Source organism: Macaca nemestrina, chromosome 18 (assembly GCF_043159975.1).
Source record: "Macaca nemestrina isolate mMacNem1 chromosome 18, mMacNem.hap1, whole genome shotgun sequence".
Taxonomy (NCBI): Eukaryota; Metazoa; Chordata; class Mammalia; order Primates; family Cercopithecidae; genus Macaca; species Macaca nemestrina.
The window spans coordinates 8,490,388-8,517,944 of record NC_092142.1 but is presented as its reverse complement, the minus strand read 5'-3'; the positions used below and the strand labels follow the sequence as shown (position 1 = coordinate 8,517,944).

At 43.2% G+C, this 27,557-nt stretch overlaps 1 long non-coding RNA gene across 13 annotated transcripts in view; it reads right to left on the bottom strand.

Annotated features, from left to right (window-relative positions):
* The window catches only part of LOC139359820 (uncharacterized), a 148,790-nt gene that overhangs the window by 112,283 nt on the left and 8,950 nt on the right, over window positions 1-27,557 (bottom strand). For 11 of the 13 annotated variants that reach the window (XR_011616292.1, XR_011616285.1, XR_011616286.1 and 8 more), the window contains exon 7: window positions 8,358-8,464. This is a non-coding gene — a long non-coding RNA (uncharacterized lncRNA). Of the gene's footprint in view, window positions 1-6,168; window positions 6,462-8,357; window positions 8,465-16,428; window positions 16,671-27,557 lie in introns of those variants that run through there. The other 2 variants (XR_011616290.1, XR_011616295.1) reach the window with 2 other exon arrangements.

Here is a 27,557-nt window from a genome sequence, read left to right as displayed (position 1 = left end):
ACCTATTATTTTACATTGTAAAGTGATGAAGAATTAGAAAATTGTTAGATAGCAGGTGACAAATTGCAATCTGATGGGCCAACATGAACCTATAAAAATGTTATCAAGATGATATTAAACAGTCTATTCCTTACTTAGCATCCAGGCAGGAAATTGGAGCTATTCTTGCTGGGATATCTCACACTTGGATATTTTTCATTTAGATAATGCTATTTAAAATTTAACTGGATTACTGGTAATTTGTCTCTCAAAGTGATGTACCTGAACCCTTGGCTCAGAATATCCTTTGCCTAGTTTTTAGTGAAAGGCCTTTGGAATTTCTGAAACTTTTGTGTGTGTTTTTGGCAATGATGTTTTGTTTGTTTCATCTCCTTCAGGGCTCCTTTTCTTTAAAGGAAAGAAAACCATATTTTCTTTCTTATGCCAATATTTGTGTTATGTGTCAATTAGACAAGAGGTACGATTGGGTTCGTAAGTACCGTATGGCATAACGTGTGTCTATGAAGTTCATCATTAAATCCTAAGAGCTCAGTACAGTCCCTGCTGCGTAGTAGGGACTCAATTCACATTTACTGAATGAACACGTTTCATTCATTTATATTAAACCTGTACTTTACATGGTATCCAGCACAGAATAGGTGCTAAATTTATATCCATTACATTGCACTACTCAGGAATTTGGTAGTTAACAACTCCCCACTGCATGGAATCATCTCAACCCAATTTCACCTCATACCTCTTTTCTCACAGTCATCTTATGGAGGTTGAGGCAGCTCTGTCTCATAAGACTAGGCTGTTTTTCTGCATAAAGGAGAACACCTGTTACTGCCTAAAAGTAGAATTAGAGGTAGTGAAATTTAGGGTAGTGTTTGGAAAGTGGGAGGAGGATCATTGTAGGCATGATCACAAAATTGTACCTGAAGGCCAAAAATAATTCTCAAAAAAAAAAAAGCTCTATCTTATGAAAATAATAACATAGAAACCATCTGGGTTTGACTCTCAGATTGTATTTGCAAAGTCTGAGAAGCAAGGAAGACGGGATGAAGAAATTCCTTCCTTTAATAAAAAAAGTTACTGAGCCTGTGTTGGGTGCCATGCTTTTTGCTTGGTGCTGGAGCTGCAGTGGGGACAAGGAAAAGTACCTGATCTCATGAGTCAGGTATATAAGAGTTTATCTATGGGGTACGTCATCAAACAAAAGTCATACATCCTATGGGAAAGACAGATTATAAAAAAGTTAAAATGGACAGGCGAGGTGACTCACACCTGTAATCCCAGCACTTTGGGAGGCCGAGGTGGGTGGATCACGAAGTCAGGAGTTCAAGACCAGCCTGACCAACATGGTGAAATCCCATATCTACTAAAGTACAAAAAACTTAGCTGGGCATGGTGGTGGGAGTCTGTAATCCCAGTTACTCAGAAGTCTGAGGTAGATGATTGCTTGAACCCAGGAGGCAGAGGTTGCAATGAGCTGAGATTGTGCCACTACACTCTAGTGTGGGCACAGAGCAACATTCCGTCTCAAAAAAAGAAAAAAAAAAAAAAGAAGAAGAAGAAGTTAAAATGCATATAGTTGTGGAAATGAGTCACACATAACAAAATAGTTTAAACGATGCTGACTTGAGAAAATTAGTATTAGCCAATAATAAGGTAAAGAATAAGAGGTATGCTCTTTACATTATTGGAAAAGGCACATGGTAACCAAAACATATTCCCAGAAAAAAAGTCAGAAACGGAAGCCCTGGCCAGGCACGGTGGCTCATGCCTGTAATCCCAGCACTTTGGGAGGCCGAGGTAGGTGGGTTGCATGAGCTCAGGAGTTCAAGACCAGCCTGGACAACATGGCAAAATGTCATATCTACTAAAAGTACAAAAATTAGCCAGGCCTGGTGGCACATGCCTGTGGCCCCAGTTACTCGGGAGGGTAAGGTGGGAGGATCACTTGAGCCCAGGAGGTCAAGACTGCAGTGAGCTAAGGTTGCACCACTGGGTATCAGAGCAAAGCCCTGTCAAAAAAAAAAAAAAAAAAAAAAAAAAAAAAAAACTAGAAAGAAAAGAAAGGGAAGCCCTAAAAGCAAAACAACAACAAACAGAACAGACAGAAGACAGAAGGTAAACTGAGTGGCTTTTCAGAATAAGTAAAGAAATGAAAATCAAATGCAACTATTTGGAAAGGGAAATGACATAAATAGTTAAAATCAATGGGACAAGCCAAGTTTTACCTGAAGAAAACAAGCAAAAAGCAGAGTTGGAAATTCTACTTTTTGCTAAGGTAAGATGCAAAGCAAAGTTCATGAAATGCAACAAGGATCACTTTACACTGGTAAAACATGCAATCTGCAATAAAAATATAGGCCAGGTGCAGTGGCTCATGCCTGTAATCCCAGCACTTTGGGAGGCTGAGGTAGGTGAATCACCTGAGGTCAGGAGTTCAAAACCAGCCTGGCCAACATAGTGAAACCTCGTTTCTACTAAAAGTACAAAAATAATAATAAAAAATCAAAGCTATGTGCATGTGATATCAAAACTATGACTCTTTTTACTCTTCTTACTTCTATTATCCCTTCCATCGGAAAGACAGAAGATGAAAATGCTACCCATATTACAGAAAAATATGAAAGACAACCAACCTACATGTTTTAAGCACACTTGCAACTTTTAATCCACATGAGCAAACGCTGACCATTTTGTTACAAATCTGATAATTTAAAGCAGGAGTTCTACAGGACTCATATTCAGTCACACATTGTGTTATCCTCTTAATAAATCTTTGTTTTTTGATACCTGTGGGCTAGAGGAGGTACCCAAATGCTGGTAGGACCTTGACCCCAGCTGGTGTCCAAGCTCTTGATGCCATTACAAGAAAGAATTCAAGAACGAGTCAGAAAATAGTGAAAATATAGACATGTATTGCAAAGGGAAAAGCACACACTCAAGAAAGGCGAGTGCAGGAGCATTCAAGAGACAGAGTAGCATCCAACTTTGGGTTTGGGGCTTCTGTCTTTATGGATTTCTCTAATCAAGGGGTAGAATATTCATGAGGATTCCTGGAAAAAGTGAAGATTTCTGGGAACTGTGGTGCCATCCATTGTTATACCAGAAATGGGTGTTCCCAGACCTGTCATGGTGCTGGTGGGTGTGTGGTTTAGTATGTGAATGAGTCTATCATGAGGTCCTAGGTAAGACCTAGGTCAAATCCAGTGCCATGTTGGGTCCAGTTGGTCTTAGCCAGCTTGGCCCACATCCTGATTTTCAGGGTCATTTCAGCCCCTAGATTCTGCAGCTATTTCAACAGTTTCCTTTTTGCTGGTCATGGGCAACTCCTGCCTCGAATTTTCTATTCTGTGACCACCCTCTATTTTTCCTGTCTCATTTCTACTAAAAAGTTGAAACCCTAAATCCTCATCTCTTACAATACTGTGAAAGGAAAATAAATCTTGGGACCCCAAAATCACTGAGCCAACAGAAAAACTCAAGCTGGGAACTGTGTCAGGCAAACCTGCTTCCCATTTTACTCCTAAATAAGATAGCTACAAAGATAGAAAAGCTACATACCTCCCTCACAGTCTTCCCACAAAGAAAGTTTTTTGTGGACAAAGGATGCACGGAACTCAAAGTCATCCCTCTGCTCACCTGAGACAAATGCACATCTGACTGCTTCCTCTGCCCTATTTCACTAAGCCAGACGAAGGTATAAGTGATTATTCCTCTACCCTCCTCTCACATGTAAATTGTGTATTCAGTGAAAGGCTCATCCAGAGACTCCAAAGAATGCAATCGATTCTCTCTTATGTACCTGTGGGATATGATGAAGTTTCTCTTCAAATAACCTGATCAATCTTTTATTCTTTAATTTATAGTACCCCTTTCCCCCTACCTTTTCTCCTTTGTCACCTTTTACCTTTGTTAGATGCCCAGGCATGCCACAGTACCAGGCATTATCCGTACCAGCTCACATTCCTTTCCTTATTTGGAAAGACAACTAACTTTCTAGTTCATTACAGACACCCCTTCCCCTTTCCTCTCCGCTTTCTTTTACATGCCCACCTTATCTAAAAAAAATCAAACGTTTAGCCAACCAGGATTAGTTTAGATTGTACGAACCGACCCCAACCAATGGGGAAAAGACACAGGGGCAGGACTTGCATCAGGGATAAAGGGTCTTGAGCCACTTTGTTCAGGTGTGCTTTCATGGCGACTGGCCAAGGAGGCACCCCTCTGTGCAGACGTAAAATTGCTTTGCTAAGAATCCTTTGTACAAGTGTTCAATTTCCTTAGGATTTTGAGCGTTACTCCTAACATACCTATGACCCGGAAGCTCCCTCCTCTACTTCGAGTTGTTCTGCCTTTCTGGACCAAACCAATGTATATCATTCACAGACTGTCTCATGTCTCCCTAAAATGTATATATCCAAGCTGTGCACCAACCACCTTGAGCACATGTTGTCAGGATCTCCTGAGCCTGTGTCTTGGGCATATCCTTAACTTTGGCTAAGTAAACTGTCTACGTGGATTGAGCTGTTTCAGATGCTTTTGGTTTCACAAACCAAAAGCTTTGTTGCTTTTGAGTGGCGGGCTAACAAGAGCAGAAAGGCTAGAGCCACACACACATCCCAGGAACCGACCGAAGGAACCCAGTGTCCCATGGCAAGCGATGAACAGGAGGAAGCCCTTTTTCTCCTTTGTCTTTGTTTCCCAGAACACAGCCCAGAAATCCTAAGGTCCCAGGAAGCAAGTATCGGTTGCATAATTTCCTCATGGAAAAGATTATAGCACTTTTTGAGAATGGAGACCAGAGAAGTTTGGCCTTTAGAAATGAGGGCTTCCAGGTAATCTAACCTCTTGAAGTGAATGTTAATATTTACATTATCTTGTTAACATCTTTATGCTTTCTCTTTCTCTGAGATATGAGCCCAAAGGTTCAAATATTTTAAATGTGTGTTCCTTGGAGGGAATCTGGTCTATCACAGCATTTTATAGAGGAAAGAGTATAGCCTCTGTTATCCACCCATCTCAGTTTGAATCCCATCATGGTCATTTACCTATTTATTTAGAGACAAGGTCTCACTCTGTCATGCAGGCTGGAGTGCAGTAGTATGATCTTGGCTCACTGCAACCTCCGCCTCCTGGGTTCAAGCGATTCTCATGCCTCAACCTCTCGAGTAGCTGGGATTACAGGCGTGTGCCAGCAGGCTCAGCTAATTTTTGTATTTTTAGTAAAGACAGGGTTTTACCATGTCAGTCAGGCTGGTCTCAAACTCCTGACCTCAAGTGATCCACCCACCTTTGCCTCCCAAAGTGCTGGGATTACAGGCATGAGCCACTGCACCTATCCATGGTCGTTTTTGCTGGATAATCTTGGGAATATAAGATACTCTGGGCTTGAAGTCTTTCATCTGTAAAATGGGAAAACCGTAGCCTTACTTGCTCAGTTCCTGAGTGACAAACTGGGATCTTTTATTGAAAGTACCTACTGCGTGGCACATAGTGCAAGCTATTATAGTTATTTTTGCTGTTGTTTTCATGGCTTATTCAAAACTGTTGCAGTTAGAAGCAGATCTGCTCTGATTTTCTTCACACTGTCTTTTAAAGATGCCCCAACATTGATAATATGAACACATGATGATACATTTTACTAGCAGCTTGTACTTTTCACAATGACATGGTACCCATTGTGACAGGTAAATCATGTGATGGTCATGAGTTCAGATGCCAGGCCAGACTATCTGTACTCAAATCCTGGTGTCACCACATTCTAATGACCTTGAAAAGATATTTAGCCTCTCTGTGACTCAATAGCCTCATCCTCTAAGTAGCGATAATTGGGGTGTCCACATTATGGGGTTCTTACTTGACTAAAGTCAGTTATACTTGAATAGTTCTTGATGCCTGGCAAGTAGTAGGTGCTTAATAAACGTTAATGATTATTATTAGTTCATTGAAATGTGGTTGCCTCATGCAAATGACACTCTCATCTGAAACGCAGAGAGACTGAATCACGGAGCAGTTTATAGGAATGGCCACAGTCACACAGTGCATTTGCAGCCAGCAGTCCCATCACCCAGAACAAGGCCCAGGTGCTGGAGCTCCAGGCAGGATTTATTTCAAAGGCAGCTTTCCTGCACACCCTCCCTTCCCCCGCAACTCCCCACCACTATTGCAGGAAATTATGCTTCGAGCCATGTATCTTCTTTGACACGCTCTGCTCTTGAAGAAACACTCCCAATTACTGTGGCTGTGTTCTCCGTGATTGCAATGTGTCATGACATTTCCAAGATGTAAGTTTCTTTGAAAAAGGCATTAGCACCAGGCGAGTGAAGCGGCTCATTTTTCAAACTTGGAAACTGTCGTTGGCCCCGCTCAGCGCTGGTGAAGCCTGAACACACTATTTAGTGAGCTCCGTCAGGCGACCAGGGTTCACCCCGTGGGCATGTTCAGCTGCGTTCCTTTGGGGAGGCTTGCTGAGAATGTGCAAACGTGTGTGCACATCCACCCACACCCACCCTCACACATCCACCCCTGCCTTACAGTACACACACTCAGTCTATGTCAGGTTCTCCCGAATTCCAGATTCCCTCCTGGATCCTAATCCCCTCCTCCAGCCTGGAGCCACTTGATACTCCACTTACAGACTCCTCTACCCCTGTCCACCACCATGAGAAAGCATTACACTCCTTCACGGTTCTCCATCTGTATCAGCCAGGGTTATTCATTACAAGCAAAATAAACTATCGTTTGCTGATTTAAGCAGTAATGGAATTTACCAGAAGGCTTTCAGTTGGCCCATAGAATTACCAACCTCAGGAAACAGGCAGGAACAAAGGAAGTTAAGACAGCCAGAACCCTGGGCAAATTCATGCCATAGCACCAGTCCAGTGAGAGCACCACTGAGAACTTGCTGCCCCATTGATTGGCATGACTCTCCCGTTAGAAAGGATGCTGGTGCTGTGCCCCTTTTCTGGTTCAAGTCCTATTGCATGCATCTGATTGCTTAACCTCAGTCACATGGCACTAGTATAGCTGCAAGGGAGGCTGAGGAAGTGAGGAATGGCCATATTGGTTTCCTACCATAGTTATAACAAAGTACCACCAACTGGGTTGTTTAAAACAATAGAAATGCATTGTCTCACAGTTTTGGCTATACTCCCTCTGAAGGCACTAGGGAAGGGTTGGCTCCACACCTTTCTCCTAGTTTCTGGTAGCCTTGGACATTCTTTGGCTAGTAAATGACTGTATTCTCCCCATGTCTGTTCACATAAATCTTTCCTCTATGTCTGTCTGGCTTTGTCTAAATTTCCCCTTTTGATAAAGACACCATCATTCTGGATTAGGGACCACCCTAGTGACCTCATCTCGACTATATCTGACAAGACCCTACTTCCAAATAAAGTCAGATTTTGAGGTTATTGGTGCTAGGATTTCAATGTATCTTTCTTGGGGGACATAATTCAACCCATGCCATTGGCCTTTCAGTTTATTTGATACGAGGCAGGCTATAGTGGCTACCAAGACTTATGCATGGTAGTTAATTTCTTTTACACATACAAAGAGGTTCAGATGCAGAAGCCAAACCCTGCTGACAGAACATCTGAAAAATATCCATTATACCCTCACCCTAATAATTCAGTACTCTAGGATTAGATATTCTCTGGTGTGTTATAATGATCCACATACCATTTCCTGAATATTTTGTAGCAGATGAATTGCTAAGAAAAAAACTTTACCAGCTGGGCATGGTGGCTCATGCCCTAATCTCAGCACTTTGGGAGGCGAAGGCAGTTAGAACCAGGGTCTAACTTCCCTTACAGTCATACTTCTTTGCAGAATATATGCGGTGGTTGAAAGTGGAAACTGGGTACAAGGCCATGTCTTCTTAGGTCACCATTATTTGCATGGGCCCAGCCTTTTTTTTTTTTCCTGAGACAGAGTCTCACTCTGTCAGGTTGGAGTGCAATGGTGCAACCTCGGCTCACTGCAACCTCTGCTTCCCAGGTTCAAGTGAATCTCATACTCAGCCACCTGAGTAGCTGGAACTACAGGCATGCACTACCACGCCTAGCTAATTTTTGTATTTTTTGTAGATACAGGGTTTTGCCCTGTTGCCCAGGCTGGTCTCAAATCTTGACCTCAAGTGATCTGTCCGTCTCCCTTCCCAAAGTGCTGAGATTACAAGTGTGAGCCACTGTACTCAGCTAGGCCCTGCCTTTTTCCTAGAATCACTTCCCCTTATCTTGGCTAATTATTCCCATCCTCCTGGTCCCAGTAGTCTATGCTCACTTCCCCTTCCTGGGATGAATGACTTCTTTCCCAGAACCTGGTGCTCTGTATATATCATGGAACGCCAGGGTTGCACTTACCTCTTTTCTAGTCTGTCTTCCCCACTGCGATCTTCTGGGGCCATCATCACTGTATTTGATTTCTCAATGTCTAGCACAAGGCTAGGTGCATAATTGATGCTCACTCACTGAAAAATGAAGGAAATGATAAAAAACAATGAGATGGTTGCCCCAACCTCCTGGACCTTGGGAATAGGTTGACAATAACTTGTCCAAGGAGGAGACAAGGCCCATCTGTAGCATAAGAACTCCCTGAGGGTCTCAGTTCCAGGCTGGGATTAAAATAGGGTGGTATTGTCCAATATGCCAGAGACCAGCCACGTATGGCTATTTACTTATTTAAAGAGAAGGTCTTGTTCTGTTGTCCAGGTTGGAGTGCAGTGGCATGATCACAGCTCACTGCAGCCTTGAACTCCTGGGCTCAAGTGATACCCTCTTACCTCAGTCTTCTGAGTAGCTGGGATTACATGTACATGCCACCATGCCCAGCTAAAGCTTTTTGTTTTGTAGAAATGGGGACTTGCTATGTTGCCTAGGCTATTCTTGAATTCCTGGCCTTCAGTTATCCTCCTGCCTTGGCCTCCCAAATTGCTGGGATTATAGGCATGAGCCACTGCCCCTGGCCCACATACAGCTATTTAAAGTTAAATTTATATTACTTAATATTAAATAAAATTAAAAATTCAGTTTCTCTGTTGCACTAGCCAGATGCCAATTACTCCATGCGTGAGTAGCTACCATGTTGGATGGCACAGGTATAAAATATTTGTATTGTCACAGAAAGTTCTATTGCACAGTGCTGTTATAGGGTTCCTGCATCTCTGTAAAGGGACTATATTATAATCTTAGTAACTGGTCCATTCCCTCCACTCCGCATTTATTTTTAACTCATATAAAATCGTGCACACACTCACACACACAACTACCCAAACCACTAATCACTTTGATTTTATAAAAAGAACATTTATTGATTTTAACTAAAAAGACACTTGTTGCAAGAGGAATTTTATATGTCATAGTAAAAATGTCCTGTTTGAGGGAAACTTTAAGACAATTGGATTTTAACTGGGCCATTTATTTTGTGCCACTGCCACAAGGATGCCACACGTTTAGCATCTGTTCCCTGGTGCATAACTTTAAAAGGGAGCTGGTTGGATCCTCTGGCCATGAGGTGACAGGTAGCTTGAGTCTCTTGGCTCCAGCAACTATGGCAATTTTCTTTTAGAGTGGATCAGCTTTATAGTTTCTGCAGAACTGGAAGACTGACACTCAACATGACCTCTTGACATGGTATTCATTGGTTGGGCGAAGCATGTGATGTGACAGCTTCTCCAATTGTTTTCAAACCAAGAGTAGATGCTAAAGTTAACGACTAATCAGGCTTTGCACAGAAAGGGAGGCCTGAGGTTTTTGCCATCGGCTGGTATTATAATAACATGTGAGTGTGTGTGTGTGTGTGTGTGTGTACGTGCACACGAGAGAGAGAAAGAGACAGACTGCATGCAAAGGCACCTGCAATTTCTTTTTTTTTTTCTTTTGAGACAGAAAGTTTCACTCTTGTCACCCAGGCTGGAGTGCAATGGTACAATCTCGGCTCACTGCAACCTCTGCCTCCAGGGTTCAAGCAATGCTCCTGCCTCAGCCTCCTGAGTAGCTGGGATTACAGGCACCCACCACCACGCCTGGCTAATTTTTGTAATTTTAGTAGAGATGGGGTTTCACTATGTGTCCAGGCTGGTCTCAAACTCCTGACCTCAGGTGATCCACCCGCCTCGGCCCCCAAAATGCTGAGATTACTAGAGTGAGCCACTGCGACCAGCAGCCACCTCTTATTGCATTAGTGCTTACCTCCTGGAGCCCAAAGGGAGTTACCATCGGTGTTTACACCCCAGCAATGTACTCGCTTGAATGTGATCTGCAGGCCATGCCTTTGGTACCCCAACCTTGGGACGAAGACCTCATCTCACTCCTCTATGATTAGCTTAGCAGATAAACCCAACACCTGCAGAGGCACCCCCACTGTGTCCACCCCTTGAAAATCTGTCCTCTCTGTGAGCTAAGAACACGTTGCCTTATCCTTTCAGGCACTTAGAGAGAGTGTAGGTCAATGCAAAACAACGACTCACAAATCCCAAGCTGTGGCTACAGATTTGATGGAGGAGAAGGAGAAAAAAGAGGGGCTGTGTGAACAGAGAGGAACTTCAAATGTAGACTGATAAAAGAACAGGATGAGGAAGGAAAACTGAGGGGGCACATTTGGGGTTCACAGGGGCCTCCGTCTCAGGTGCGCACACACACCGTATGTTTAACATTAATAATTGCTAAATGATATGAAGTGATCTATCAATCAAATTAATAAAGCTTACAATATTTAGGGCATTTAGTTTGCTAAAATCACTGGCATCTGTGCCTATTAAAAACGACAGATGATTAGGATATCCAAAGTTTGGTAGAATCTGCTAGCTAACAAGGTAGAATTAAAATTTACATCTTGTTCTGGCATAATGAAGATAATTAAAAAGAGTGATAAAACCCTTTGATTAACCCTCATCTCCTCTTGCATAGCATTTTATTATGCAAATGAAACCTCCAACACTGTAAACTTAATACCAGTTAAGAATATGAAGATGTTCTCATTTCCAAAGTACAAAGATATATGCATACATATAAAATATTTGATTGAAATGGGGTCTGTTTTGCAATAAAGTGGAACTCAGGAGTGTGCAGCTCATGGAACAAAATTATGTCTCTCTTTGCCGCAGGCTTGAGTTCTTGTCCACTATGCCATCCATGCTGTTCCCCATTAGTTTCTGCTTTGTAATTTAATTACCTGCCCTGACACGTGATGGCACTGAGTGCCCAGAACGCAAACACAAGAATGTCTGTGTCATCTGATGAAGGGCTCACTCGTAGTCCTGACTTTGCTTTCTTGAGTTAAAGAGTACATCACAGTAACTTTAAAAAGCAGAAAGTCCCTTGTCTGCCCATCTCTGGGGTTTGAAAAGATGTAACCACCCAGTGGGTTCACCTTGTCTGCTGCGTAGACACAGCCCATTTATCAAGATAGGGGAATTGCCATGGAGAAAGAGTAATTCATACAGAGCTGGCTGTGTGGGAGACCAGGGTTTTATTATCACTCAGATCAGTTTCCCCAAGCATTTGGGAATCAGAGTTTTTAAGGATAATTTGATGAGTGGGGGGCAGCCAGTGAGTTGGGAGTGCCGATTGATCACGTCAGAGAGGAAATCATAGGAAGTCAAAGCTATCTTCTTGCATGAGTCAGTTCCTTGGTGGGGGCCACAAGATCTGATGAACCAGTTTATGATTGGTGCCAGCGGATCCATCAAGTGCAGGGTCTGCAAAATATCTCAAGCACCAGTCTTAGGCTATACAGTAGTGATTTTTGTTTTGAGAAAACAAAACAAAAATAATTTGTTTTGAGAAAGGGCTGTTATCATCTTTGTTTTCAACTATAGACTAAGTTCCTCCCAAAGCTAGTTCAGCCTTCGCCCAGGAATGAACAAGGACAGCTTGGAGGTTAGAAACAAGATGAAGTTGGTTAGGTCAGGTCTCTGTCACTGTCTCAGTCATAATTTTGTAATGGTGGTTTCGAAGAGAGGGATTCGAAAATCAGAGGGATGAGTTTTTTTTGTTGTTGTTGTTTTTTTAAAGGATTGACTCTCTCAATAAGTAATTTCTCTTCTCCCTGAGAAATATTTCTTCTTCAGTTGTGCCAAAGAGAAGTCCAGGATGGCTGAAAGTGGTGCTGAGTTGATTTAATAGATTTTCCCTTGGTCAAGTGAGTTAATTGGCAGGAAAATAACAAAAGTCACTGTGAAAGAAGGAAATCAAATTCCTCTGCCTCTCTTTGCACTCTTCAGCCATTGCTCTCCATCCTCTCTCTTCACAGGGAATGAGCCTTGAGTTATGCCGTGAGAAGCAGCCAGTGTTAGCAAGAGAAATCTGAATTTCCTTCCAAGAACCATGCTTTGAAGATTGTTAAGATTCAGAGTCAACCAGACAGATGATGTGGATTGCAGGGGTGGACACATGAAATGAGATTTACAGCCTAGAGGACTTGGGACATGACGAAGCTGAGAAGCTGGGGGGAGACTAGAAATGCAAGAAGGAATAAAGGTGGAGGGAAAGAAGTTTTGGAAGAACCCACAGAGGAGAATGCAATCTGAGGATGTAGTGGAGAGAGATGGGGCCATAAGCCATGGAATGTTGACAGCTCCCAGAAACTGGAACAGACGAAAGATACATTCTCCCTTAGAACTTTTTGGTAGCCCTGCTGGCACAGCAATATTGACTTCTGACCTCCAACACTTGAGAGAATAAATTTCTGTTGTTTTAAGCTATGGGGTGTGTGGTCAATTTATTACAGCAGCCAGGGGAAACTAACACAGCTTTTAGTATCGGGAAGTGGGAAGTTATATGAAAAGTGTAACCACCCAAGGGGTTCACCTTGCCTGCTGCCTAGACACAGCTAATTTATCAAAACAGGGGAATTGCCATAGGGAAAGAGTTTAATTCATGCAGAGCTGGCTGTTTGGTAGATTTGGGTTTTACTGTGACTCAAATCAGTCTCCCTGACCATTCCAGGATAGGAGTCTTGAAGGACAATTTTGTGGATGAGGGACAGGGAGTGAGTTGGGAGTACTGATTGGTTGGGTAGGAGATGAAATCCTAGGGAGTGGAAGCTGTCTTCTGCTGAGTCAGTTCCTGGGTTGAAGGCCATAAGACCAGATAAGCCAGTTTATCCATCTAGGTGCTACCAGCTGATCCATCAAGTGCAGGGTCTACAAAATATCTCAAGCACTGATCTTAGGTTTTGCAACAGTGTTGCTCTCCCCAGGAGCAATCTGGGGAGGGTCAGAATTTTGTAGCCTCCAGCTACATGACTCCTAAACCAGAATTTCTAATCTTGTGGCTAATTTGTTAGTCCTACAAAGGAAGTCTAGTCCCCAGGCCGGAAGGGGGCTTTGTTTTGGAAAAGGGCTATTGTCTTCTTTGTTTCAAAGTTAAACTATGAACTAAGTGCCTCCCAAAGTTAGTTCAGCCTACACCCAGGAACGAACAAGGACAGGTTAGACTCTAACCTAGAAGCAAGATGGAGTTGGTTAGGGCAGATCTCTTTAACTATTATAATTTTCTCAGTTGTAATCTTGCAATGGTGGTTTCAAAAGGTGACTGGAAGAAAGCAGAAGGAATGCCCGCCTCATCTTGCAGACATCAGGTGCATTCCTGAGAAGCTACAGGTAAGCTTGGTCCTTTCCAATACGGTCTGTGTTGTAGCAGTGTTCTCATCTTGAAAATGGGAACTATAATAACACCCACCTTGTAGCATTGTCGAGAGGATTAAGTAAACTCCTAAATGTAAATGGCTTCGAAGAGCATCTGGCATAGAAGCTGTAGCACAGAAGTGTTAGCTTGTAGTTCTGCTACTGTTGCTACTGTTATTTATTATGTTTATTATATTTGCGGCAATTTGCATGCCTTCCTGATTATTGCAGGGCCTCTTTGAATAATTTCATTTACCTAAGTATTTATATAAAAAAAAAACACTTGAAGTTTGTTTTCCAAAATATTATAAAGTTATTTCTGAGTGATGGGTTGGCCATAGAATTTTATTTGCCTGTCTTTGCTTCTATTTCCTAAATTTTTAGCAGTGAACACATATTACTTTGGTAATAAAAACATTAAAGTTTTGTTTTTATTTTCATTTCTAAAGACTGTTTTGTTTTAATTCTTCACAAAAGTGAAGAAGCTCAAAGCCAGGCAATGAGTTGATAGAGAACACTATCTATACACATACATATATACACACACACACACATGTTTTAGAGATAGAGTCTTGTTTTGTTGCCAGGCTGGAGTGCAGAGGCACAATCTTGGCTCACTGCAACCTCTGCCTCCTGGGTTCAAGCGATTCTCCTGCCTCAGCTTCCCAAGTAGCTGGGACTACAGGCGTGCACCAGCACGTTCAACTAATTTTTGTATTTTTCTAGTAGAGACAGGGTTTCACTATATGTTGACCAGGATGGTCTCGAACTCCTCATCTTAGGTGATCTGCCCACCTCGGCTTCCCAAAGTCCTGGGATTACAGGCATGAGCCACCACGCCCAGCCAGAGAACACTATATAATATTTTTGATGAAACCTTAAGATTTGTAAGAATTTTCAACTAGTAACTGGGGAAAGAGATGGGATTGGGTGGGTGGGTACAGGAAACAGATTGGGAAGCCAGTTTCAAAAGGTTGCAAGTGGCCGGGCACGATGGCTCACGCCTATAATCCCGGAACTTTGGGAGGCTGAGGCAGGCGGATCACAAGGTCTGGAGATCGAGACCATCCTGGCTAACACGGTGAAACCTTGTCTCTACTAAAAATACAAAAAAATTAGCTGGGCGTGGTGGCTGGCACCTGTAGTCCCAGCTTGGGAGGCTGAGGCAGGAGAATGGCATGAACCCTGGAGGCAGAGTTTGCAGTGGGCCGAGATCGCACCACTGCACTCCAGCTTGGGCGACAGAGCGAGACATCGTCTCAAAAAAAAAAAAAAAAAAAATGTTGCAAGCGATTCAGAGTAAGATTTTTATATCCCCAAATATCACCCTAAATATTTGCCTGAAATGCCACCATTGTGGATTGAGTCCTCTCCTCTCCAGGGGGATTATTTCTGGGAAGAGAAAAACATCTGGTCACTAAAGACCAGGATTTATCAACCTGGACACCATCGACACTGTGGGCTGCATCATTCTTTTTTGTTGACGGATATCCTGATCACTGTAAAATGTTCAGCATCACCCCTGACTTCTTCCCACTGGATACCACTAGCACTCCCGACCCCTCTGTTGTGATAATGTTACAGGAAAGGGGGTCCCGATCCAGACGCCAAGAGAGTGTTCTTGGATCTCGCACGAGAAAGAATTCAGGGCGAGTCCACAGTGCAAAGTAAAAGCAAGTTTATCAAGAAACTCAAGTGGTGAAAGAACAGCTACTCTATAGACAGAGTAGGGCGTTTCCGAAAGTAACAGGAGAACCTGTCCGCCTTAGGTACAACGCTTGAATATATGGGGAGATGTGCTCTCCTACAAGGGTTTGTGATAAAGGATTAATTTTCTTAATTACTATATTTTGCAAGAATCGATATTATTTTTAAAGCAAAATGAGGAATGTCTCTGTTCTCCAGATACTGGGATATCTGGACACTCCCAAGTCTGGGTCTGTTTAGTAAACCTTATTAATTGGTTCCCTTAACCTTACACATCTAGAGGCTCGGAATGTCTAACTTTCTGGGAAAGCTGCCCAGCAAGTCCCCGCCTCATTTTCCAGCCCTCACGCAAAATGGAGTCACTCTGGTTCAAAGGCCTCTGACAATAACAGAAAGCATTTCCAGACATTGTCAAGTATCTCCTGGGAGTTGAGTAGGGACAACAATCACACCACCACCGCCTCTCCTTTCAGTTGAAAGTCACCGCATAGACCAAGGTCCAGCATTGCTTCCTTCAGATTCTGTTCAGGGAAATTCTGTTGATGGGAAGTCCTGGCTCAGATTCTAGACCAAGCTTGTTCAACCTGCAGCCTGTGGGCCGCATGTAGTCCAGGATGGCTTTGAATGTGGCCCAACACAAATTCCCAAACTTTCTTTTTTTTTTTTTTTTTTTCCGAGATGGAGTCTTTCTCTGTCGCCCAGGCTGGAGTGCAATGGCACAATCTCAGCTCACTGCAACCTCTGTCTCCCGAGTTCAAGCAATTCTCTTACCTCAGCCTCCCAAGTAGCTGGGATTACAGGTTCCCGCCACCACGCCTAGCTAATTTTTGCATTTTTAGTAGAGACGGGGTTTCACCACATTGGCCAGGCTGGTCTCGAACTCCTGACCTCAGGTGAGCTGCCCGCCTCTGCCTCCCAAACTGCTGTGATTACAGGTGTGAGCCACTGCGCCTGGCCACAAATTCGCAAACTTTCTTAAAACATGACTGTAACTGCCCAAGGGTTCACCGTGCCGGCTGCCTAGACAGAGCCCATTGATTAAAATGGGGCAATTGCAATAGAGAAAGAGTAATCCACGCAGAGCCAGCTGTGCAGGAGACCAGAGTTTTTTTTATTACCCAAATCAGTCTTTCTGAAAACTTGAGAATCAGAGTTTTTAAGGATAATTTGGTGGGTAGGCGGACCAGCGAATCAGGAGTATACCGATTGGTTGGCTTGGGGATGAACTCACAGGGAGTCGAAACTGTTCTCGTCTGGGCTGCTGAGCCCATTCCTGGGTAAGGGCCACAGAACTGGTTGGCAGGTTCAGGTGGGGCCATCTGGTCATCAGAAATGCAAAAGTCTGAAAAGACATCTCAAAAAGTCAATCTTAGGTTCACAAGAGCGATGTACCTTCAAGAATAATTGGGGAAGTTGCACATCTTATGGCCTCTGCAATAATGGTTGGTAATACTTAGAATTCCTGTCCCTCTCATCTTGACTTGGTGGGTGGTGGCCTTTCATTTGTTTTACAAGAACAGTTTAGCCTTTTGGGAAGGGCTATTATATAAACTATATACTAAATTCCTTCCCAAAGCTAGTTTGGTTGATGCCCAGGAATGAACCAGGACAGTTTAGAGGTTAGAAGCAAGACGAAGTCACTTAGGTCTGATCTCTTTCACTGTCATAATGTGTTCAGGTATGATTTTTGCAAAGGCAGTTTCATTAGGAAACTTTTTTGTGATTTTTTTTTTAGATCATCAGCTGTCATTCGTGTTAGTGTATTTTCTGTGTGGCCCATTCTTCTTCTTCCAATGTGGCCCAGGGAAGTCAAAAGATTGACCACTGATGTTCCAGATCATGGAGGCAGCAAGTGGATGAAATCCTTTGAACTGTGGATTCAGAATGCTTGGATTGCTTTAGGGGTTTTGTTTGGTTGTTGGATTTTGAGACAGGCTTCTTGCTTTGTCACCCAGGCTGCAGTGCAGTGGTGCAATCATAGCTCCCTGCAGCCTCAATCTTCTGGGCTCAAGAGACCATCCCACCTCAGCCTCCTGAGTAGCCTGGGCCACAGGCGTGCACCACCATACCCAGCTAAGTTTTTATTTTCTGTAGAGATGGAATCTCACTCTGTTCCCCAGGCTGGTCTTAAATTCCTGTGCTCAAGCAATCCTCTGCCTCAGGCTCCTAAAGTGCTGGGATTACAGGCCTGAGCCACTGCGCCTGGCTGCTTTATCAGTTCTGTCACTCACTAGCCATATGACCTTGGGCAAGGCATTAAACTCCTGCAGTGTGCAGTTTCCTCACCATAAAATAGGGGTTAATAACATCAAACTTTACGTCATTTTCATGTGAATAAGAGGTAACATATAGGCCACAGTGCACTGTGCCTGGCACACAGTACGACTTAATAAATACCTGGTCCCTTCCCTGCAAGTTGGTTGGTGTGTCTCAAAATTAAGAGCGATTAACTAACAATACTGTATAATTGACTCCCCCCATCAAAAAGCCATCAAACAAATTAGGTACCTGCTTCTTTTATCAAACCCAATTTTCCAAGCCTGCTTTGTCTCCACCCCAAAACCTCAGTAAAAATACAGAACCCAACTTGATACAAAATTTATGATTTTTTTTTTCTTTTTGTAGTTTAGGAGGGTCTGAACAGAAAGCCCTTATCACTGAGCCTCAGCTGCAGAAGGAATCCTTTAATCGTGACCATCCTCCTGGAAGAATAATACAGATTTAGGGCCAGAAGTGGGTTACTGAGCAAAGAGGAAATACTGCTAGCGGCAACCCTACCCCTTCCTGTTGGCTGGGATTGGCTTTAATCTGCTTCCATTGTCGTTCTGAAGTCTGGAGATATTTGAGTATAGCCTAATTAAGTAGTTGTGGGCCCAGAGAGAATTTATTTTTGTCAGACCCATGTCATACGGAGGGGAATGTGTCAAGGATGCTTGTAAAACAAGCTGGCTCTCTTGAGACCTGTAGTTCCCCAAGCTGCCCTGGGTCTTGATCGTGGTGATTCTCCCTTAGAATCCTTTCGGAGGTGATTTATGAGTTATGAGGAAATCACTTAAACAGATAGTAAGGGTATGGGAGTCCTCTGTAAGGCTTTTCTCTTTAATGAAAAGCAGCCTCAAATCATTTTCTCACAAAGAGCAGCCTGTAAAGTTGAGCTGGAGACATACACAAACACTGGGGGAGTTCGCCCGGGTGAATGCGGGCAGTTACTAGGAACTAGACACGTTCAAGATGGTTGCACCATCTTCCCTTCTCTTTGTCAGCCACGTGTACAGTAAAGAGCAGACAAGACGGCACCAATCAACTGGAAAGACCATTTGCATAAGAAGATCAGGGTGAGGCGAACAGCCTTCCGCACACGCTGTGTCAAAGTCATACTTGATCGAACCAATCTGTGAGCCCTATGCAAATCAGACACCACCTTCTCCAGCCTGCCTATAAAATCCGCTGGGGGCCGGGCGCGGTGGCTCACGCCTGTAATCCCAGCACTTTGGGAGGCCGAGGTGGGCGGATCACAAGGTCAGGAGATGGAGACCATCCTGGCTAACACAGTGAAACCCCCATCTCTACTAAAAATGCAAAAAATTAGCCGGGCGTGGCGGCGGGCGCCTATAGTCCCAGCTACTTGGGAGACTGAGGCAGGATAAGGGCGTGAACCCAGGAGGCAGAGCTTGCAGTGAGCCGAGATCGCGCCACTGCACTCCAGCCTGGGCGACACAGGGAGACTCCATCTCAAAAATAAATAAATAAATAAATAAATAAATAAATAAATAAATAAATAAATAAAATCTGCTGTGGTCTGAAGCCTCCCTCCTTTTTCAGACTTCTCTCTCCTCTCTCAGAGCTGCTCACCTCTCTTCTTTCTTCTGTCTATTACACTTTCCACTCCTTAACCCACCCACATGGGTCCATGTCCTGAATTATTTCTTGGTGCCAACAAAGAGGTACTTTCGCTTCAGTCTCTGGTTGCTTGCTTTTCACAACCAATCAGACTGATGGCGAGCCACGGCTTCATTTACCTGAGGTGAGCTCCAAGTGGCCAGTGGGAAACCTCTAGCGGGTATTTGGACCAGAGAAGGTTCTGTGTGCGGGCTCTTGAGCCCCTACGCTTGGACCTGCTCCCACCCTGTGGAGTGTACTTTCGTTTTCAGTACATCTCTGCTTTTATTGCTTCATTCTTTCCTTGCTTTGTGTGTTTTTGCCCAATTCTTTGTTCAAAATGCCAAGAACCTAGACATCCTCCAGTGGTAACACTTCGGCAAGTGACAACATCTCTGAGCCTCCGTTTTCTGAGTTAAAAATGAGGATATTAAGCACACCTGATTAATGAATTTAACATTTATGAAACATCTGTTTTGTGCAAGGCACTGTGGAGAATTGCTTGAGCACAGGAGTTTTTTACCCCTAGTTGCGAGGGTTAAAAAAAACCTGCAAATAGTGTCACTGTCTTCATGGAACTTACATTTAGTGGTGTGCTGTTAAGGTTAAATACGTGGATTTCAAAAAAAAAAAAAAAAAAAAAAAAAGAAGGACCTAGTTTGTAATATTTGCCAATTTCTGTGGTGTAAATATTTCCACCATGGCTGACTTTCCTTTTTTTGAGATGGAATCTCACTCTGTTGCTCAGGCTTAAGTGCAGTGGCGTGATCTCAGCTCACTGCAACCTCCACCTCCTGGATTCAAGTGATTCTCCGGCCTCAGCCTCCCGAGGGGTTCGGATTACAGGCACCTGCCACCACGCCCCGCTAATTTTTGTATTTTTAGTAGAGATGGGATTTCACCATGTTGGCCAGGCTGGTCTTGAACCTGTGACCTCAGGTGGTCCACCTTCGGCCTCCCAAAGAGCTGGGATTACAGGCATGAGTCACCATGCCCAAACACCATGATTTAAGTTACCAGTGTAATATTGGTGAATGCAAAGATAGGAGGCAATGTGCAACGTCAGCTCCAATGAGCTGATGCACACTGGCTCCAACTCATCATTTCTATTAAAACACTGAGACCTCAGGAAGGTATCATGAGGATTCAGTGAGGTAATAACCAGCAGGTATTTTGCACATAGTAAGGAATGAATACGTGCGAGCCATTATTATCACTTGAGCAGCAGGAGCCTTAAATGCCCCCATAGCAGGGACTGCAGAGCTGACCTTCCTCTTTTTCACTCCTACAAGCAGGTCTTTGCCAAGTTCTGTGAGTTCTTCCTCTGTCAAATCATTCTGTGGCTTCCTCCTGCTGCTGGTCTCCTCCTATTTTTACTATAGGTACAGCTCTGATTTTAGTTTTCTCAGTGTCTCAGAATCAACTAGCCTGATGGTGCATGCAGATTCTAGTGTCCCATCCAGAGAATGTAATTCAGAAGATTTGGAGCATGTCTCAGAGACCGTGCGTTTTCACAGATAACCCTGGGTGACAGAGTGTGACTTTGTCTCAAAAAAACCAAATTTTTTTTAGATGCAATTAACATTTACAATCAGTTAATTTTAAGTAAAGCAGAGTACCCTTCGTAACTCGGGTGGAACTCATCAAATCCGTCCAAGGCCTTAAAGGCAGTAATGCTCTGTTCAGTTTAGTGATGTCGTCAGGTTTATAATGTGCATCTTTAACATTACTGTCTACCTTTATTTATTTTGTTTTTTATTTTTATTTTTATTGAGTTGGAGTCTTGCTTTGTTGCCCAGGCTGGAGTACAGTGGCACAATCTTGGCTCACTGCAGCCTCCACTTCACAGGTTCAAGCAATTCTCCTGCCTCAGCCTCCTGAGTAGCTGGGACTGCAGACCCCGCCACCACACCCGGCTAATAGTGCAACTTTGTCTCTAGTAAAAATACCATCTACCTTTAAATGCTATAATGCCCCTACACAAACACTAAAAGGACTTTCCAATCATGCTGTTAGCGGTGGTAGTAGTTACCCATAAGGGTCTGCAGCAACCTCAATTCAATTGTTGTCTCCTCAGAAGAAATAATTCTCCTGAGGGTCAAAAGGCAGAAGGAGAGACCAAGCAAGTTTTAGAGCAGGAGGGAAAGTGTATTAAAAGGCTTGAGAGCAGGAATGAAAGGAAGGAAAGTCCACTTGAAAGAGGGCCAAGCAGGCCACTGGAGCGACCAAGTGCACGGCTCGACCTCTTGCTTGGGGGTTTTCTACACTGGCATACTTACAGGACGTTGCCTGGAAATCCGCCTTACTTGCCTTACTTCTTCCCACTCCTGAGATCTTATCAGGAAGCTGCTGGTCACCAGTTTCAGATGTTTTCTATCAACTAGGAGACCGCCTTCTCCTGACGCCAGCTGTGACCAATGATTACTTTAGCGAGACAGTGTAACAGCCATCCGACCATCACCTGATCGCTGCCCGACAGTCCTGCTATGTATAGGAGGGAGCCCTCTCCTGCCGTGCTGCTACCTGACCAGCTACCTACTGTAGCAATACTACTCCATCTGTACCTTGCTCTTGCACGATTGTGTTCATACCCGCTATTTCTAAATGGGTTGTCAACCCACAAGACCTTAGAATCATGCTTCCTTTAGGTTGTTAATTCAATATTTTAAAATAAAAATTCACTTGAGCTTTAAAAAATAAAAATATAAGAATAAAAATAAATCGTTGTTTGTATTTACCAACATGTTTACTTTTTTGCACTTCTATCTGTAGATATATATGAGCCTCCACCATTCAACCTTCCCCGTTTCTTCTGCTGTGCATCTGCTGAAGCCAAAATTTCTTACCTCTTGTTAATGGAAAGTATTCTCAATTTTCTTTCATTTTTAAAGACATTTTTGCAGTGTAGAAAATTTGAGGTTGATAGATGTGTTAATTAATTAATTAAATTCTACAACTTCAAAGATGTTATTCAAATGTCTTTTGACTTGCCTTGTCTCTGATTAAGTATCTATCAGCCAACTCTCGTTGTTCTCTTGCTGTAAGACGTATTTTTTTTCTGGGATACCTTTAAGGTTTTTCACTACGTCTTTTGTGTTCTGGAATTGGAGGGCAATGTGTCTACGTGTAATTTGCTTTTTATTTATCTTGCTAAATGTTTGTTAAGCTTCTGGGTTTTGTGGATTGACACTGTATTTTGAATTGGATAATTCTCCTCTTTTATCTTCCAATATTTCTTCTGTACTATTTTTCTTTCATTTTTCTATGGGGACTCTCTCTCTCGCTCTCACGCGCGCTCTCTCTCTCTCTCTCTCTCTCTATGTATATATAATTTTGTTTTTTGAGATAAAGTCACACTGTGTCTCCCAGGCTGGAGTGGAGTGGCACAATCTTGGCTCACTGCAACCTCCCCCTCCTGGGTTCAAGCGATTCTCTTGCCTCAGTCTCTCAAGTAGCTGAGACTACAGGCACACACCACCACTTCCAGCTGGTCTCGAACTCGTGACCTCAAACGATCTGCCTACCTAGGCCTCCCAAAGTGCTGGAATTACAGGTGTGAGCCACCACACCTGCCCCAGTTATACATAAATTATACTGTTTGATTTTGTCCTGCAGGTCTCTGATGCTCCTTTTCTTTTTCTTGATGAATCAGTATAGATAATTTTATTGACTTTTACTTTTTATTATATTTTTATTCTATTTCAGGCTACAGTTAAGCTCATTTGATGGATTTTTTTTTTTTTAATTTTACTTTAAGTTCTGGGACACATGTGCAGAACGTGCAGGTTTGTTACATAGGTGTACATGTGCCATGGTGGTTTGCTGCACCTGTCAACCCATCATCTAGGTTTTAAGTCCCGCATGCATTAGGTATTTGTCCTAATGCTCTCCCTCCCTTTGCCCCCCACCCCCTGACAGACCCCGGTGTGTGATGGTCCCCTCCCTGTGACTATGTGTTCTCATTGTTCAACTCCCACTTATGAGTGAGAACATGTGGTGTCTGGTTCTCCATTCCTGTGTTAGTTTGCTGAGGATGATGGTTTCCACCTCCATCCATGTCCCTGCAAAGGACGTGAACTCATTCTTTTTTATGGCTGCATAGTATTCCATGGTGTATATGTGCCACATTTTATTTATCAAGTCCATCATTGATGGGCATTTGGGTTTGGATTCTTTCTTAGAGCTATTATATTTTTCAGTTCTAACATTTCCAGTTGTTTCTTTTGTAGTATTTTAACGTTTCTGTTTTAATTCCCCTTCTATTTATGCATATTGTTCAATTTTCCCACTAGATTCTTTAACATATTGATAGTAGTTATCTTAAAGTGTTTTTTGCTAATTCTAACATTTAGGTCATTTGTGTGTTTATCAATCAGTTTTTTTTTTCTCTAGCTAATTTGAGCACATTTGCCTACTTTTTAAATATCTTAGAATTGTATTTGAAAAGCATTGTGGGCTGGATGTGGTGGCTCTCACCTGTAATTCCAGCATTTTGGAAGGCCAAGCAGGCAGATCACTTGAGATCAGGAGTTCGAGACCAGCCTGGCCAACGTGGTGAAATGCTGTCTGTACCTAAAATACAAAAATTAGCCAGAGGTAGTGGTGAACACCTGCAATCCCATCCCAGCTACTTGAGAGGCTGAGATGGGAGAATTACTTGAACCTGGGAAGTGGAAATTGCAGGGAGCTGAGATTGTGCCACTGTACTCCAGCCTGGCGGACAGAGTGAGACTCCATCTCAAAAAAGAAAAAAAAGAAAAAAGAAAGACATTGTATATACAAGATGACTAGAGCCTGAGTCAAGAAATACTACCCCAGAAAATGGTTTATTCTGTCCCTTCTCAGACATCCACATTAGAGTGGAAGGGTTCATTCCCTTTAATCTCATCCTAATTTTACTGGGTTTGGGTTGGGTTGCAGCTTCAGTGTCCTTCAGTTCACCATTGGTTTTAAATGATTTTAACGTAAGATCAAGATTCTTCCTTCAGCAGGGCTTGGGATCTGAGTCCTAGCATGACTTCTTCGATCTCTGTCTCTCCTTCACTACCAAGGCTCCAGCTCTTTGGACCTTGGAGAACTCTTTCTGCTCTACAGCCCACTTGCATATTTTCACTTCTTCTTCTTTTTTTTTTTTTTTTTTTTTGAGTCAGAGTCTCACACTGTTGCCCAGGCTGGAATGCAATAGCTCATTCTCAGCTCACTACAACCTCAACCTCCCAAGTTCAAGTGATTCTTGTGCCTCAGCCTCCCGAGTAGCTGGGATTACATACACAGGCCAGCATGCCTGTCTAATTTTTGTATTTTTGGTAGACATGGGGTTTTACCATGTTGGTCAGGCTGGTCTTGAACTCCTGACTTCAGGTGATCCACCTGTCTCATCCTCCCAAAGTGCTGGGATTACAGGTGTGAGCCACCGTGCCCAGTTATTTTCAGATTTTTTGAAGCTGTCTCTTAGTCCTTATGCTCCCCTAGCCTTCAGTGAGCTGCACCATGTACTCATGGAGGTTCAGATACAAATAATTAGCAGGTGAGTGTGCCTCTGAGGACTCCGCCTGCTCTTCTGCCCTGCCCCCAGCCTTCTGCGTGCAGTTCTGCAGCTCAAAAATCAATGGGAGTGCTGGAAAGGAAAGTGTCTGAAAGTGAATGAAGGAGCAGTTGCTAACATAGGGGAGAAACAGATGCTAAAAAGTCAGTGATTTTTCACTACATTATTGCACACATGCTCGCAACGTGACTTCAATTAATCTGGCCAGGTTTACTTCTCTAACTTCTTTTTGGTGGATACTCCCTGGTTTCCATCCTATACCACAATTGCACCAAATCCCATGCCATTCCCAGATTTTTTTCTTGTAAATTTGCTCTACCAGAAACATCTTTAACATTTTCCATTCTTCACTCCATCGATGAGTCCTATTTATCAGCAAAATTCCATTTCAAGTTTCCTTCTCCAAGCAAGCCTTCCCTCAGTCTGATTCAAAAACCACCCCGTAAGTTTGTATGTGCTCTCCTTTCTTCTAGCCCTTATTCTACTTTATTTTGATTACTTGTCTACTAATACATTTGTCTCCCACACTAGAATCTGTGTTCCTTATGGAGTGAAGCAATGCCCAATTTCAGTTAGCATCCCCAGAATCTAACAGAGCAACAGGAACTCAATGATTTGTGTTAAGGAACATTGAGCACCCAGGTCCCCCTTTTCAACAGCTTCATCTTAGTTTCTGCTTCTTTCATAGTAAACATAACCACAGTTCTCATCTCTTCACATAGACCCCACTACTTTAAGTGATTATGCTATTGTTTATGAGTACTTACTGCTTCCCAAAGCTTTCCAATTATTATTGTATGCAGTCCCCCACAACTCTGCAATTTTGGTGTGCATTAGCCTATTCTCACACTGCCATAAAGAACTACTTGAGACTGGGCAGTTTATTTAAAAAAAAAAAAAAAAAAAGTTTAATGGATTCACAGTTCTACATGGCTGGGGAGGCCCCAAGGAACTTACAATCATGGCTGAAGGCAAAGGGGCAGCAAGGCACGTCTTACTGGAGAGAGAGAGAGAAGGGGGAAGAGCCACACACTTGTCAAACAACCACATCTCGTGAGAACGCTATCATGAGAACAGCACAGGGGAAACCACCCCTGTGATCCAATCACCTCCCACCAGGCCTCTCCCCCAGCATGTGGGGATTACAGTTTGAGATGAGATTTGGGTGGGGACACAGAGCCAAACCATATTATAGTGCTATTACCATACTTTTCATTGACAGATGATGAAACTGAGGCTTAGAGTATTCCAGCAATGTTCCAGAAAGACCTGGGATTCCAACCAAGGTCCGTGTCAATCGAGAGCCCACACTGCTGTGACTACAGCTAAGCCTTTTGTGTCTTCTTCCCTCCCTTTTATTTCTCTATTCTCCTCCCTTTCTGCCTCTGGCTCCACACTCCATGATTGGTTGATCAGCAGAGCTAATCCATCTGGTGGTTGACACGCGGTGCCTCGGAGCTCTGGTTTTCCCGTTTCTGCTTCTGTATCATCCAGCAACTTCTGTTTTCCTCTGAGGTCACCCTTAAAGGTTTATGTGTCGTGTTTCTCATTTCTGCCTTGTCAAGGAAATCTTGCTAGTGCATCTATCAAAGTAATCATCACAGGCCTGATGTAAGAGTATGGTTCCTCTCACATTTTTCATTACTAGATAATTTATTAATATCCTTCCAGAGCAGCACTAGATTTATCTTGATAAAACTGCTATCAGCGGCGACATAAGAGATGCCCCTGGGATGCACCAGGAAGAGCCGTGCACTCACCTCTTTCACCCCTTAATACCTCAGGAAGCCCAACCCAGAGTCAGCCCAGGGGGGCTGCCAAGAACCAAAACATTTTATCATTTTGATAAAGTTGACCCGGGGTAGCCTCGAAGGGATTGCAACCTATCTCTCCTTTCTTTTCTGCTTGTGGCAAACACAGGCTTGTCTGTGTATCTGGGAAGGCAGGTAGTGAGGGGTGGATAAATTACCTTCAAAGAGTTCACTATTTATCTCATTTTCATGTGCGCATCTGCAGGGAACAACTTCACCTCTCAGCTCAAGTGGGCTTCCTGTGAGGCCTCGCGTCTGTGAGTGGTGACAGACCTTTGCATTATTTTTGTGGCAGCTTCCGGTCATGGACTTCTTAGAAATGTGAGTGGAATGTATTGTCCTTGCCTTCTGTTCTCCTTCATGTCCTCTTCTCTCCAGGAAGAAAGTGGAGAGACCAGACGCAGTTCCCTCCATCCCTGCTGAATATTTGCAAAAATAAAAAGGCAAGAGGCCTTCTCGGTGAGGCAGCTGCCTCCATAGGCTCCCCACAGACGTCATTGCAGGGGTGCATTTGAGATGCAAGTATCCCTGCATTTGCCGCAATTGAGCGTAGCTCTTTTATAAATTGGGTTTCATGGTTCATTTATCTTGACAGCATTTCCGCCCCCAACCCCTCAACAAAACCAAAAGACAAAACATAAATAAAAATATACATAGATACTATGGGCAAATGCTCCGGAAGGGAAAAGTAAAATCTCTTGGTGCTGCTATGTGTAAACAGATACCTGGATACATTGTTGCTGGATGGGCCGATCGGTTTGTCAAACTGGGAATAAATGTGTCTGTATCATACTCAGCCAGGCTTTTATCCCACCATTTGCTATATGTGCACAAAGAATGATTTTTGTAATATGTTTGTTTTTGCTGCATTGTTTATAATAACAAAAGACTTGTTACGGAAGAAGAAACTGATACAATAAATAATGGTACATTCATAAGATGGAATACTGCACAGTCAGGCAAAGGTGGAGACAGATATACACGTTAGGATAAG